General features: G+C 41.7%; 1 pseudogene; it reads right to left on the reverse strand.

Moving 5' to 3' along the window:
* Nucleotides 1-9,858, reverse strand: part of LOC128097004 (LYR motif-containing protein 4-like) — a 55,191-nt pseudogene extending 45,333 nt beyond the window's left edge.
* Between the last annotated feature and the right edge of the window lie 5,290 nt (nt 9,859-15,148).

Raw genomic sequence — 15,148 nt, forward strand, 5'->3', positions numbered from 1 at the left:
TTTGTTTGTTTGTTTGTTCATTTATTTATTTATTTTTTGAGTAAACCCAAAACTTATTCTAAGCCACAGTCATGCTAGGGTCCCCCCTGCCATATAGCCTCCCTGGTTCTGTGGGCTGCAGTCTGATTGTTCTTTGCTTTATATCTAGAATCCACTTATGAGTGAGTACATACCTTGTTTGTCCTTCTGGGTTTGGGTTACCTCACTCAGGATGATATTTTCTAGTTCCATCCATTTGCCTGCAAATTTCATGCTGTCATTGTTTTTCTCTGCTGAGTAGTACTCCATTGTGTATATGTACCACATTTTCTTAATCCATTCTTCAGTTGACGGGCATCTAGGTTGTTTCCAGGTTCTGGCTATTACAGATAGTGCTGCTATGAACATAGTTGAGCATGTTTCTTTGTGGTATGATTGAGCATTCCTTGGGTATATGCCCAAGAGTGGTATGGCTGGGTCTTGAGGTAGATCGATTCCCAATTTTCTGAGAAACTGCCATACTGATTTCCACAGTGGTTGTACAAGTTTGCACTCCCACCAACAGTGGAGGAGTGTTCCCTTTAGCCTTGGGTATTTTAGAACTCACTATGTAGACCAGGCTAAGGTCAAACTCACAGAGATCTGCTTGCCTCTGCCTCCCAAGTGCTGACATTTAGACATGCACAACTAGATCTTGCTGGTTTTGACTGAACCCAAAATCTACAGTAGGATGCTTCAGCAGAATGAATCCCACAGAAACATAAACATTCTTCAAATAACAAAATCTCTAGGTTTTTCTTGAGCCCCAGGAAGAGATCAACAAACCCAAAATTCATCTTAAAACCCCCTTTCTTTTCCCATTGACTGCATGATTCAGTGAGGTATCCTTAGTTCCTGCTAGATTCTTAGGCCATCCTAGTATACCCTTAAGCCTAAAGGCATTTGTTCCTACTCACTTTCCCTACATCCTTGGCCTTTTTGTTATGTAATAGATTTGATGTTTTGGTTAAATTGGTTTTTGTGCAAATAGTCTTTTGGTGCTGGGCTTGAAAGTAGGGCCCACTTCACCTTCCCCTAGGTAAACTTATGCTCTACTATAGAAGCACTTAATGTATGATCCCTAGCAGCTTCCCCTCCTCCCCCCACCCCACCCATCCCCAACCCCTGACAGGGTTTCTCTGTGTAATAGCTCTGGCTGTCCTGGAGCTCACTCTGCAGACCAGGCAGGTCTCCAATTCACAGAGATCCTCCTGTTTCTGCCTCTGAGTGAGTGCTGGAATTAAAGGCGTGTGCAGCCACTGTGTAGCTCCAATTAACTCTCTTAATAGTATTTTTTTTTTTTTTTGAGTCTATGTAGTCCCTGGCTGTCCTGGAACTTGCTATGCAGGCCAGGTTGACTTGGAACTCAGATATCTGCCTGCTTCTGCCTCCCAAGCTGGGATTAAAGATCTGTGCCACCTCACCCAAACTCTCTTAATATTATTAAATTCCACATCTGAGCTCTCCTCTTTGAACTTGAAATATAGAAATACAGCACTTGTGTGGTGATAGATTGTGTACCCTAACAAACCTTGCCTGAGGATCAGAGAAGCAGAGTAAGCCACAGCCACCACCTATTACTTCACCAACTCCACAAATCCTCTGACTGAAATCCTCTGAGTCCTCTCCGGAAAGGGTCTCAGTTGAACTGCATTTTTTCCTATCTCCTCATGCCTTATATACCTTTCTCTGCCCAGCCATGTCAATTCCTGGGATTAAAGATGTGTGCCACCACTGCCTGGCTTTGTTTCCAGTGTGGCCTTGAGGTCACAGAGATCCAGAACAGATCTCTGCCTCCCGAGTGATAGGATTAAGGGTGTGTGCCACCACTGTCTGGCCTCTATGTCTAATCTAGTGGCTGGCTCTGTCCTCTGATCCTCAGACAAGCTTTATTAGAGTACACAATCTATCACCACACACTTAACAGACTGGGCAGTTGAAATGAGACAATCCTATCTGAGATACACTACAGCTTCATACACACTGAACTTCCAAGATGGTGTGGAAGGGGAACATCAAATGAATCCTTAACAATGTTTATCCTGCTGAATTAATCAGCCAGAGTGCCATTCATTTCTGATGCTTCTTCTCAGGATTTGTCCATCCACTGACCTCTACCCTGCTCGTAGATTATACATTTGTTCTCACCATGCTGTGTTTGGACTAAGCTCCACACCAGCCCAAGAAAGACTTCATTGTAATAGTCCCTGTACCTTTTATGATGATCCTGAATAGTCTTCCAAACATAATTAAAAAAAATAATCATTGAAGGCCATGCATAGTGGCCTTTAATCCCTGCACTCAGGAGGCAGGAGCAAGTGGATCTCCCTGAAGGGGAGTCTCCTCTAACAGCAAGTTCCAGGCCAGCCGGGTCTACATAGTGAAATGCTGCCTCAACAAAACAAAAGATACAAAATGTCTCCTTAAACCCAAATTGTTTTTTAGCCTGTTTGGCTGGTCAGAGGTTACCCACATCTTTCCCATACCAGTGATATGATTCTAGGAACAAGTTATTCTTTGCCTTAGTTCTATTGCTATGAAGAGACACCATGATCAATGCAACTCCTATAAAAGAAAACATTTAATTGGGGTCTTGCTTACAGTTTCAGACAGCCCATTAACAGACAGAGGTGCTAGAGCAGTAGCTGAGAGCTTTATATCCTGATCTGCAGGCAGTAAGCAGAGATGGACATTGGGATTGGTGTGGGATTTTGAAACCTCAATGCCCACTCCCCTGTGACACACTTCTTCCAAAAAGTCCACACCTACTCTAACAAGGCCACACCCCCTTAATCATTCTCAAACAGTTCCACTCCCTGGTGACTAAACAGTCAAACATATGTGTAGCTAGAGTTTTCCTGCCTTGCCCACAGTCAGGACAAATCTCTCTCACCCACCAGTCCCACTGTCGCTCAGACCCAACCAAGTAAACACAGAGACTTATATTGGTTACAAACTGTATGGCCATGGCAGGCTTCTTGCTAACTGTTCTTATATCTTAAACTAATCCATTTCTATAAATCTGTATCTTGCCACGTGGCTCGTGGCTTACCGGGATCTTTACATGCTGCTTGTCATGATGGCGGCTGGCAGTGTCTCTCTGACTCAGCCTTCCACTTCCCAGCTTTATTCTCTTCCTTGTCCCGCCTATACTTCCTGCCTAGCCACTGACCAATCAGTGATTTATTTACTGACCAATCAGCAACACACTTGACATACAGACCATCCCACAGCACATATGAGCCATATTCTTCATCATATCCAAAGGGCTCACAACTTCAGCCAGTAGACTGAGTGAAATGGCAGGCAAGCATAGGAGGTAGTTTAGTATCCTATGTACACACATCCATTTAATAATGTGCTTGCTAGCCTAGTTCCTTCACCTACTTGTACTGTACACACAAAAACCTCTCTAAACAATGTACTTAGCAACCTCATCATCCCCCTCAGCTCCTCACCTGAGCCATGTCACATGTATTCTCATCTTTGAACAATAGTCTATGTTTCCCCACCCCTAGTAACAACCATAATAACTATGTATATTCCTGACGTATCAGGTATGAAGAATAATAGAAGGGCTAATCTGGCCTGAACTGTTGTGGAATATACTCCACTGAAGCAAAGTTAGCTCGTCTAGTAAATTTTAAAGACATATTTTATCTTAAAAAGTATATGTGTGTAGGTGTGTCAGTATGTGGATATGTGAATGTGAACGCAGATGTCTACGGAGGCCAGAGGCATCAGATCCCCTCTACAGCTGGAGTCATAGCCAGTTTCGGGTGCTGAGAACTAAACTTGCGTCTTCTGCAAGAATAGTATGCATTCTTAACTGCTGACTCATTTCTCTAGCTCTTGCCTAGGAAAGTTTTAGAGAGAGTCCTTTATTTACCATCTTACGCCTATGCCATCATATGATTAAAATCAGATGCATTATGGGAAGGGACATATGCAGTAGGAAGAAAATAATATATGACCTAACCTATCAATCAAAGTAGAGAACTGCTCAGGTACAGGCCTTTAGTAATCAAACTCCTTTTCCTCTTGAACTCCATAAAAGGAACCCAAAGTTTTGATATTGAATATCCCCACTTGTGTGGTGTGCGGTTGTCAATCTTGACAGCATATTCCTCTCTAATCTGTGCTATTGATTTGTTCTAAAATTACTTTGCTTATTCTAGAAATTCTGTGTGAACCCTTGTTTTCAATTCTTGGGCTAAGAGGCCCAGAACCCATAAACACCCAGCCCAGACCTGACCCCAAATCTATGTAATGCATTTGGAGGTAATAGAAGTACCTGGTCTCACAGGGTGACGGTACTAGGCTTCAGCTGACTCATTCACTGAAGTCAGCTTCAGATGGCTACACCTTGTGACTGTTCTTCCCCTTGGAATCGAGGAAACTCACGTTTTTATATGAAACACCTCCAATTTTACACACTGTTCTTTCCTTTTGTTTTTTGTTTTCTTTGTGGTCATGGTTGACCCTGGGGCCCCACACTTGCTAGACTGTATCCTCAGCCCTGGTCTATGTTATTGTAAATCAGTAACACCCAAAATTTGTTCAGGTCAGATAGGATAAGTATGCTGATAGTATGACAAGTATCACTTCAATTTAGTCACACACACACACACACACACACACACACACACACACACCCTGTGTGCACGCGCCTTTTTTTTTTTTTTTTTTTTTTTTTGAGTGGAGAGATACTGGAGATTAAAACTGAAGCCTTGTACAAGCTTGCATTCTACCGCTGAACGTACCCTGGCTCCTGGCTACCACCTTATATCCTTCGCCTTAGGTATGGAATTTAATTCATGAGCACACTGTAGGTGCAGTGTAAACATGCTGTGGGATGTTCTGTATGGCAAATGTGTTGCTAATTAGTCAATAAATAAAACACTGATTGGCCATTGGCTAGGCAGGAAGTGTAGGCGGGACAAGGAGGAGAATAAAGCTGGGAAGTGGAAGGCTGAGTCAGAGAGAGACACTGCCAGCCGCCACGATGACAAACAGCATGTGAAGATGCCGGTAAGCCACGAGCCATGTGGCAAGGTATAGATTAATGGAAATGGATTAATTTAATCTGTAAGAACAGTTAGCAAGAAGCCTGCCACGGCCATACAGTTTGTAAGCAATATAAGTCTCTGTGTTTGCTTGGTTGGGTCTGAGTTGCTGTGGGACTGGCAGGTGAGAGAGATTTGTCCTGACTGTGGGCCAGGCAGGAAAACTCTAGCTACATAAACATCTGCCTCCTGTTCCTGCTGCCTCGACTCCTGACCGTGATATCTGCATTGTCAAATGGTGAGTCAAGAGGAACCCTTCCTTCTTTAAGTAGCTTTGGTCAGGTATTTGTCATACCAATGAGAAGAGTAATTAGGGGCTGGAGAGATGGCTCAGTGGTTAAGAGCACCGGCTGCTTTTCTAGAGGACCCAGAGTGGATTCTCAGCACTCACATGTCAGCTCATAGCCATCTATAACTTCAGTTCCAGGGGATCCAAGGCTCTCTTTTGGGCTCTTTTAGCACCAGAAATGCATGTGCTAAACATACATACAGTCATACACATATACACATAAAATAATAAAATGAAAAAAAATAACTTTTTAAATTAAAAACAAGAGAAAAGTAATTAATGCACTGACTTCCTTCTTTGCCCCTTTCTTCTCACCACCCCCTCCCTTTGTGTCAAAGTCTCATTGTATAACCTGGAGTATCCTCAAAAGCGCAATCCCCATTCCCAGTCTCCCTGGTGTGGAGATTATTGTGAAAAGTTTTTTGGTTTTTTTTTTTTTTTTTTTTTTGGTTTTTCAAGACAGGGTTTCTCTGTGTAGCTTTGCACCTTTCCTGGAACTCGCTTTGTAGACCAGGCTGGCCTCGAACTCACAGAGATCTGCCTGGCTCTGCCTCCCGAGTGCTGGGATTAAAGGCGTGCGCCACCACCACCCGGCCATGAAAAGTTTTTTTTTATTTTCATTTTTTAATTTTCATCCTGAAAATGACTCAGGAAGGCCAGACTTCTATCCTAATTTCCTTTCTTCCTTTTTAAAAAAATTACGTGTATGTGTGTGTGTGTGTGTGTGTGTGTGTGTGTGTGTGTGTGAGTCACAGTGCGTAGGTGCTTGCAGAGGCCAGAACAAAGCGTCAGATACCAGATGCCCTGGAGCTGCAGTTCCAGAGCTGTTAGCCACCTGATCTGGAACTGAGAACTAAACTCTGCTTTTCTGGAAGAGCAGCCATCTCTCCAGCCCTCATTACGACTTCAAAAAGGATGTGTATCCACAGAAAGAAAGCAAACAAGCATAGAAACTGATGTGTGGCTTTTAAAAATACTGCTTTCGGGCCGGGCAGATGGCTCTGTGGGTAGAAGCACTTCCTGTGCAAGAATGAGCATCTGTACTGCTTCAGGTTTGTCGGCCCGACACAGGTCAGGGTCATCTGGGAAGAGAGACCCTTGACTGAAAAAGCACCTCATCCCATTGTCCACTATGCAAGAGTGTGTATGTGGGGGGCATTTTCTCGATTAATGATTGATGTGGTAGGGCCCAGCCCACAGTGGCTGGTGCCTCTCCCATGCAGGCTGAGCAAACAGTGTTCCTCCGCGTTTTCCGCTTTAATTCCTGCCTGGAGTTCCTGACATGACTTCAGTCAAGGATGGACCGTGGTGTGGAAGTGTAAGTCAAAATGTTTTTCCTCCCCCTAAGTTGCTTTGGGTCATGATGTGTTATCACACCAAATAGAGAGCAAACTAAGACCGGGTCGGAGTTCAAACCCCGGAATTCCCATTCAAAAGATGGACATGTCTGTGACTGTAGCATTGGGGGTGGCAAAGGTGGTCGGATCCTGGGAGCCGCTATCATTTAGCCTCGCTGAAACTCAAATAAAAGACTCTGCTTCAAGGTGTTAAGGTGGAAACCAGTAAAGGAAGATAATCGGGGTGAACACACACACACACACACACACACACACACACACACACACACACACACACACACACAGCAGAAACAAGCCCTGGAAACACTTTTCTATTTTTATAATAAAATACGATGTCTAAAATGTGTTATTTTAGGAATGTCTGCTCCTAAACTCTGCCAGTTGGAGACAAACCTCTCATGTCAAAGAGCTTCCCTTTTGAAACGTGGTTGGCTCAAAACTGCTGCTGCTCCCAGACTTGCCAAATGCTTCGTATACCAAAAAGTTAAATCATTTTATCTTTGACATTGAGGAGTAGGTTAGCCAAGTTATGTTTGATTCAATGCTTTCATAGGGGGAAAAAAAAAACCCTGCTAAGATCGATTTACTATTATTTTGTAGCATTTTCACATATTTACATGTGAGTACAATGAACTCTTGACTCCAAACATGTATAACTCAGTAAAGAAGTCTCAACAATTATCTGCCAAGGTCTCTACTTATAAAAGACAAAGCAGCTTTTGAAATGACCAATGTGGTTAAAAAAAAAAAAACAAAACAAAACTAGAGCAGAGTGGAGAAATGAGGTTAACGACCTACTGCTGAGCAAAACCAGAGTTAAAAGTGTTCTGACTCAGGGGCTGAAGTGATGACTCAGGGGTTAAGAGCACTGGCTGCTCTTGTAGAGGACCTGGGTTCAGTTCCCTACATCCACATGGTAGATCACAATCATTTGTAACTCCCGTTCCAGCAGGTCTGTGGGCACCAGGGATGTACATGGTACACAAAACTACATGCAGGCAAAACACTTATACACATAAAATAAATCTAAAACATAGAAAAAAAAGGAGTGTTCTAGTTTATCCCAACTAGAAAAAGCAGGACCATTGGCCCTTACCCTAGCCATCGTGGGTTAATTAGATGGAAATTGGTTTAATGAACATCCTTCCTTCTCTATTGATTGATTGATTGATTGATTGATTGATTGATTGATTGATTGATTTTTGGTTTTCCGAAACAGGGTTTCTCTGTGTAGCTTTGCACCTTTCCTGGAACTCGCTTTGGAGACCAGGCTGGCCTCGAACTCACAGAGATCCGCCTGCCTCTGCCTCCCGAGTGCTGGGATTAAAGGCATGTGCCACTACCACCCGGCTCCTTCTCAATTTTTAAATTGTGAAGTTCTTGTTATTTAACAAGAAGTTATCCCAGGAAATCTTTCATTTTCAGGAACCCCCATCCTCCTGTCCTGGAACTTACTCTGTAGACCAGGCTGGCCTCGAACTCACAGAGATCCATCTGGCTCTGCCTCCCAGGTGCTGGGATTAAAGGCATGCGCCACCACCGCCCGGCCCCATCCTCCTTTTTGAGATAGAGTCTTACTATAGAGCCCAGGCTGGCACTGATCCTCCTGTCTTAGCTTCTAGATAACTACTGGGATTATAATCACAGGTCACTTTCTGTCTTAGTTACTGTTTGTTGTTATAATACGATGTCTCAATAAAAGCAGTTTAAAGAAAGAAGGGTTTATTTGGGCTTACAGTTTGAGAGCAGAGACCATCATGACAGAGAAATCATGGCGGCAGGAGCTTGAAGCAGCTGGTTACATTGTATCTATAGTCGGGAAGCAGAGAGAGGTGAAAGTTAGTGCCCAGCTGGCGTTCCCCTTTCGTTCAGTCTACCACCTATGGGATGGTGCCCCTCACAGTTCAGGTGAATCTTTACACTTCAATGAACCTCATTCATATAATCCTTTGCAGTCTGCCCAGAAGCTCTTCTCCTAGCTGATGCTAGACCCTGTCAAATTGACAATCACTATTAACCATCACAATCACTATTCCCAGCCTGAGGAATCTACAATGAAAGCATTTGCAATTTTTCAAAAAATTATTAGATTTACTTTACGTGAGTGTTTAGCCTGCATGCATGTATGTGTGCCCCATGCATGCCTGTTGGATCCTGTGGAACTGGAGTTACAGATGGTTGTGAGCCACCGTGTGAGTGCTGGGAATGGAATCCAGGTCTTCTGCAAGAGTAATGAGTCCTCTTAACCACTGAGCCATCTCTCTAGTCCTGTAAGTTTGTTTATTTAACACATTGCTATCTAACAGATTTTCATATTTCTTTATATAATTTCTAGTTCCGATGTCTTTCGCCTTCCCTTTTTTTCTTGTATTTACCCCTCTTTTTTTTTTTTTTCATTGTAATGAGTTATTTTTAACAAAAGGATCAGGGAGATAATTGTGTTTATTGTTAAGGATCAAGACACAAAGTTGGGTTGGGGATTTAGCTCAGTGGTAGAGCCCTGGGTCAGTTCTCAGCTCCAGGGGGGAAAAAGAAGACACCAAGTCTGCTAAGGAACATACAAATGTGGGTGAGTTGTAAAACTGGGTGGGGTGGAGAGGAGACAAGATAATACACAACATTATTCTGAGTGATCCCCAGTACTTCATTCTAACACCTGAATTGAGAACTGATAACCATCTTGCCACAGTATGGCTGGGAGAGAATGCGAACATGTCTCAGTTTATCCATTGTTATGGGGCTGGGAGAGCAGGAGGCTACACTCAGCCAGTGTTAGGATGCTCTACTCACACAGAATGGATGCTGAAGGTGGTCAGTGCTATTGCTGGCTGCTTCCTAGTCCTTGCCTCATAGACCCTGTGCTTTTCTTGGTCATCAATTATAAGCTTGTCGGTCTAATACAGGTAGCCAATGTGGACCTGTTGATGGATTATTTCAAGGTCTCTTTGGCTTTTGTTCACTAAGGTTTGAATTTCTACAGGACCTTATATATTTTTATTTTCTCAGACGACATCACTTATCCTCCTGACAACATTCATTCTGTAATTGTAGGTGCTCAAATGCTTGCTCTGTCGCTCAGCATCACCCCGTACAGACCTAACATTTGTGTACAGTTGGAGGATGCCATGTTGGGAAGGACAATATTTATTTCTCTTTCAGTCAGCACTGCTTTACCCAAATTGTCTTTCTGGACTGAGGGTGCAGCTTAGTGGTACATAACTTGCTCACTGCAGGCAAGACTCTGCCTTTTTTAATTTTAATTTTAATTTTTTTTAATAAGGCCTATGCATCCTGGCTGGCCTGGAGCTCACTATGTAGACCAGGCTGACCTTGAACTCACAGATTCACCTGCCTCCCAAGTACTGGGATGAAAGGTGTGTACTTTTATTCATAGCTCTTTCTCACCAATTGCATTTCCACTGAATTCTATTTAAAGTCACAAACTCCCATCATGGGTGCACAATAAATATTCATTAGCTTAATCTATAGTGTTAAAGAAACTGAGAAAAGGCTTTTTAGTTTTGTGATGCTCTACCATAGACAATCAATAGTTTTACACACAAGTGAGTCTTAGAAGGAAAAATAATTTCATTATGAATATGGTAATTGTTCTTTTTAATTATGATTAGAGGAACCCAACTTTCTCCTACTCTCCCCCAAAACGAAATGACAAAGTCATCACTCTGAATGTCTAGCTAAAAAAATGTGTACCAAAATGTTGAGCCAAGGAAGACTAAACTATCTAGGATATTTTGCATCAGGAGTTGAAAACTGTCTTTACATCTTTCCCTTGCTATGTGCACATGACTACTGCCTTAAGGCTCAACTTTGGTTTAGTTCCAAGTCAGACCATCGAGCAACCTTCCTCGTCAAAATGTCTAGCAGACAAGGAGACCAGTACATGGTTTTAAACATAATAGGGGAATTAAGGGTCTGATTGAAGGAAAACTTAAGAGGTCTGAAAATCTCAAAGACACTTCTGGTGCCTTTTGTTTATAGGTTAGCAAGACCTGAAGCAAGAACCATACTATCAGAACTAATTAAGTGGGAGATGGTAGCAACTAGCTATATACAATCATAGCTTCCGTACTGAGGCCGCTGAATACAAAAGCACCCTCTGAACTCTTCTTCCTTGGAGTCAAAGAATTTCCCCATAAGATTCTAATTATATTCAGATTTCTCACACATTTTGCATTGTGGTTTGGCCTTTTGTTTATCTTAGTGGTTTGACTTTATTTTATTTGCTCTTTGTTTAGCTCCACCTCCTGGTTGTCACTCAGTGGCTGTCATGTCCCTTAGGCAGGCATCTTAGTGAGGGCTGCCTGTGTGCTTTTCAACACGGAGCTCTCTACTCTGTTCTGATTTCTCTCCCCAGACTTCTACCTCTGGTACCTGGTTAACAAAAAGTACCCACAAGGAACCTGGGCCTAAAACAATGAGAGCCAGCAGAGTGATCTGTTAAGCGGTTATGTTCAGTCTGCTCTTCTGGCCAATCTCTGGACAGTGTGTTCACTGTGTTTCATCAAGTGAAGGTCCTATTCCTGATTATGACAACTGTAACCTGACAGGTGTCAGTGGTAGGTGACCTTTAAAGGAAATATTCACTGAGAACAAAAGCATTAGATGGCTTCTAAATGAGCCAAAACCACTCATCCAGCTGCCCTTGAGCAATAAAAAACGAAAAGTCAGTGCATTATACATCGGGTCAGTGAGAGAAGCCAGGAAAAAAATCTTTCTAAGTTACACAATGCTGATATTGGCAGACCTTGAATGCTACACACACACACACACACACACACACACACACACACACACACACACACACACTTTCTTTCTTTCTTCCTTTTTTTTTTGAGAAATGCTTAATGGGGCACAATTAAGTGGTCTGTAGAATTGAATGACCTTTAAATTGCTGTAATCTCATGAGGAAAACCTTTCATACACAGCATCTACTTTTGAAAGAACATCCAATGGAAATATTGTCACTAATTTAGCAGCACAGGCTAAACCCATGTCATATGTCCTGCTCCTTTTTGGTGTCCTTTGTTGCCAGACCAAAGCTAAGATCACCAAAGATGCTGACCTCAAATATGTCAATCAAAAGCCATCACATTCTTAGGATTCAAATAGAAATTTAATTTAAGGCAAAAAGGAGAAAACATAAAGTAGATAAATGTCAGGGTGCACTGTGTGGCGTGGGTCAGTTGAAGAAAGAGGGCATTCCAAGATGAAATTTTAAGGCCTATGTAGCAGCAGGAAGGTCCAGCCTCTTCTGATGGACTGAACCCCCCCTGCCCCCCAACAGCCATACAAAGGCCCATTTAGTGAAAGTTACACAAAGTATTTCCTGATACCAAGGTCCCTAATCTTAATTTACACGTCTTACTGAAGGACAGCACCACATGCCTCCATGACTCTAGTCCTTTGTTATGTGTCCTGTGCAATACACAATGATACAAGAGCCTCAGGTGTGCCTCAGGGTCATGTGACCAAAGTCATGGGATGGTTGCATGCAAAGTCTCTTCAAGAAAACAATCATTGTTTCCCACAAGGATTTTTCAAGGTGAAAGTACTTATAAAAAACCAGCTGTTCATTCTAATATCTACTCCATACAATGATTCTGCTAAATTCCTACAACAGATAAAAAAAATACTCAATCTGAGAAAAAAAAAAAAAGGAAAAAAAAGGAAAAAGGGGGTAGGGGTAGAGAAGGAAAGAAAAGAAAGTTGGGGATAAGATTAGTTGGTTGAAGCAGGGCGGTGGTGGCACACGCCTTTAATCCCAGCACTCGGAGGCAGAGCCAGGCGATCTTTGTGAGTTCGAGGCCAGCCTGGTCTACAAGTCGAATTCCAGGAAAAGCACAAAGCTACACAGAGAAACCCTGTCTCAAAAAACCAAAAAAAGAAAAAAAAAAAAAAAAAAAGATTAGTTGGTTGAGTGCTTGCCTACCCTGCACTAGGCCTGGGTTCAATCCCCAGCACTGCATGAACCAGTGTGATAATGCAAGCACTTGGAGCTGGAGGCAGGAGGATCCTAAATTCAAGGTTAGCCAGACTAGTTGGTGTAGGCTTTTAATCCCAGCACTCTGGAGGCAGAGGTAGCAGATATCTTCTAGTTCAAGGCCAGCCTGGTCTACATAGTGAGTTCCAGGCCAGCCAGGGCTACACAGAGAGATCCCTTGTCTCAAAAAAAAAAAATAAAAAATAAAAATAAATAAATAAATAAATAAATAAATAAATAAATAAGAGTTAGTCTTGAATTTTGAGTATTAAAATATCTCCTGAAATCTGTATTTGGATAAAAGACCAGCCATAGAAAAGGCAGCACGATGGCCGCCTCAGTTTTTCTGCATATTCCTCTCTTTATTTACAGTTCGAGCTTTGCTTGTTTGTTTGTTACTGCTTTTTTGCTTGTTATAGCTGGCTACCTGAAAGTGGTCAATGTCTTGACAACTTTGTTCTACACACTTGCATATGTAATTCCCAGGCCCCAGGAGAATGCCCCCCCCCCAGCCATAACACCAAGAGCACATTGACATTGATTTTTAGTAAAACTGTTCCATGGCCTGTGCAGCAGCTGCTCACCTTTCTTCAGCTTCTTGAGGCTGTTGTTGGTTTTTGTTTGATTCCGGTTTGGAGTCAAGCACTCTTTTTTTTGTGGCTGCCATGTTTCTTTAGTCAACTTTAATCTGAAGCATTTCTTATTTGTTTTTTTTTTCTTTTTGCCTTTACAACACTGATATTTTAAAGAGAAATTAAGCCACTTATGTTGGTAATAAATTTCCCTATTTGATCTAGAATTGGCTGATTTTTTCCTCATGGTTAGGTTCAAGATGAACATTTTTGGGCAGGAATACTGTATAAGTGATGCTGTATGTGGGTCATTGCATTACATCCCGAAGCACTTCCTGCTGCTCTTCCAGCTGTCCATGATGTGAAGTTTGATTACTTGGTTAGGTGGTGTCCACCGGATTCTCCAATGAGAAGGGCCTTTTCCCTCTTGTAGTTAGTATGTAATCTGTGGTTGTGAATAATGTATTAAAAAGTCTTTCATTCAATATATCCAATGCATGACAGGCTTTGATTAAGTTGATTAATGCAGCGAAAACAAACAAACAAAAATATAAATTCATTAGTGCATTGGAGGCTAGAAAATGACTTTTCTATTATGATTCTATCTATCTATCTATCTATCTATCTATCTATCTATCTACCTACCTACCTACCTACCTATGTATCTATTTATATATAACATATAATAAATAAGTAAATAAATGTATTAGGTAGTATTTAACTGTAAGGAGAAGTTTTGCTTTTCATTTTCTTGGTTTAATTTATTTATTATAGATTTTTGGCCTCAGAGTTTCCAAATTTTGTCAAATGGAGCCTTAGAAAGTAAAATTTTCTTGGAAGCATTCTCAGAACTTGCTTGTGATTTTAGTAATCAACTTAAATATTTTTTATTTTTACTGTTTGATATAGGGTCTTGCTGTGTAACCACTGGGTGTAACTCACTATGTAGATCAGGCTGGCCTTAAACTCACAGAGATTCTCCCGCCTCTGTCTCCTGGTTGCTGGGATTAAAGCATGCACCAACATGCTCAGCCTTCTTCTCTTCTCAAGTATACATTACTATCAACATCATGACTAATATTTTCCTTTAAGATAAAAATATATGCAAATAATTGGGATTTCTCATTATATGGTTAACAATAGCTTTCATCCATTATGGGAATCTATCACATTATACCAATAATTATGAAATCCCTTGAAATAGATGAAAGTGTTAGAGATATGCCATACTTCTTCTTTTTTTTTTTTTGGTTTTTGGAGACAGGGTTTCTCTGTGTAGCTTTGTGCCTCTCCTGGAACTCACTTGGTAGCCCAGGCTGGCCTCGAACTCACAGAGATCCGCCTGGCTCTGCCTCCCAAGTGCTGGGATTAAAGGCATGCGCCACCACCCCGCCCGGCCTTCTTCTTTTTTTAAAGGAACCAAGAACAGTGTCTGACTGACCTGCAATGGATAGCCACTGAAAGTTAATTGAATGCACTAAATTCCTAATGAAACTACTAGAGGATTAGAGGTCCAATAGTCCAGAAACAAATACAGTTCTTTTGCTATTCATTAGTAATTTTTAATCTCCTGGTTACAACGTGAATTTCCCCCCAGATTGCTATGGTATACAGTTTAGAGGAGAGTCCTTCAGTGACTTTCCTTTCTCTGATTTCAAGGGAGGGTATAAATACAGCTATAATGGGGAATAGCCTCCCAGGCTTCTTTTGACTCAGCACAATCATAATGAATATTTGTTCTTTCCCATCAAGTAGTATCTATTGTTTTCCAAATCAATAGTTCTTTGTGAAAGAAGCCTACATGTAGGATAACAAATTTATTAATACGATTTCAAATTTTTTGT

This window comes from Peromyscus californicus, unplaced genomic scaffold (assembly GCF_007827085.1).
Source record: "Peromyscus californicus insignis strain IS unplaced genomic scaffold, ASM782708v3 Scaffold_5__1_contigs__length_169319896, whole genome shotgun sequence".
In the NCBI taxonomy this organism is placed as follows: Eukaryota; Metazoa; Chordata; class Mammalia; order Rodentia; family Cricetidae; genus Peromyscus; species Peromyscus californicus.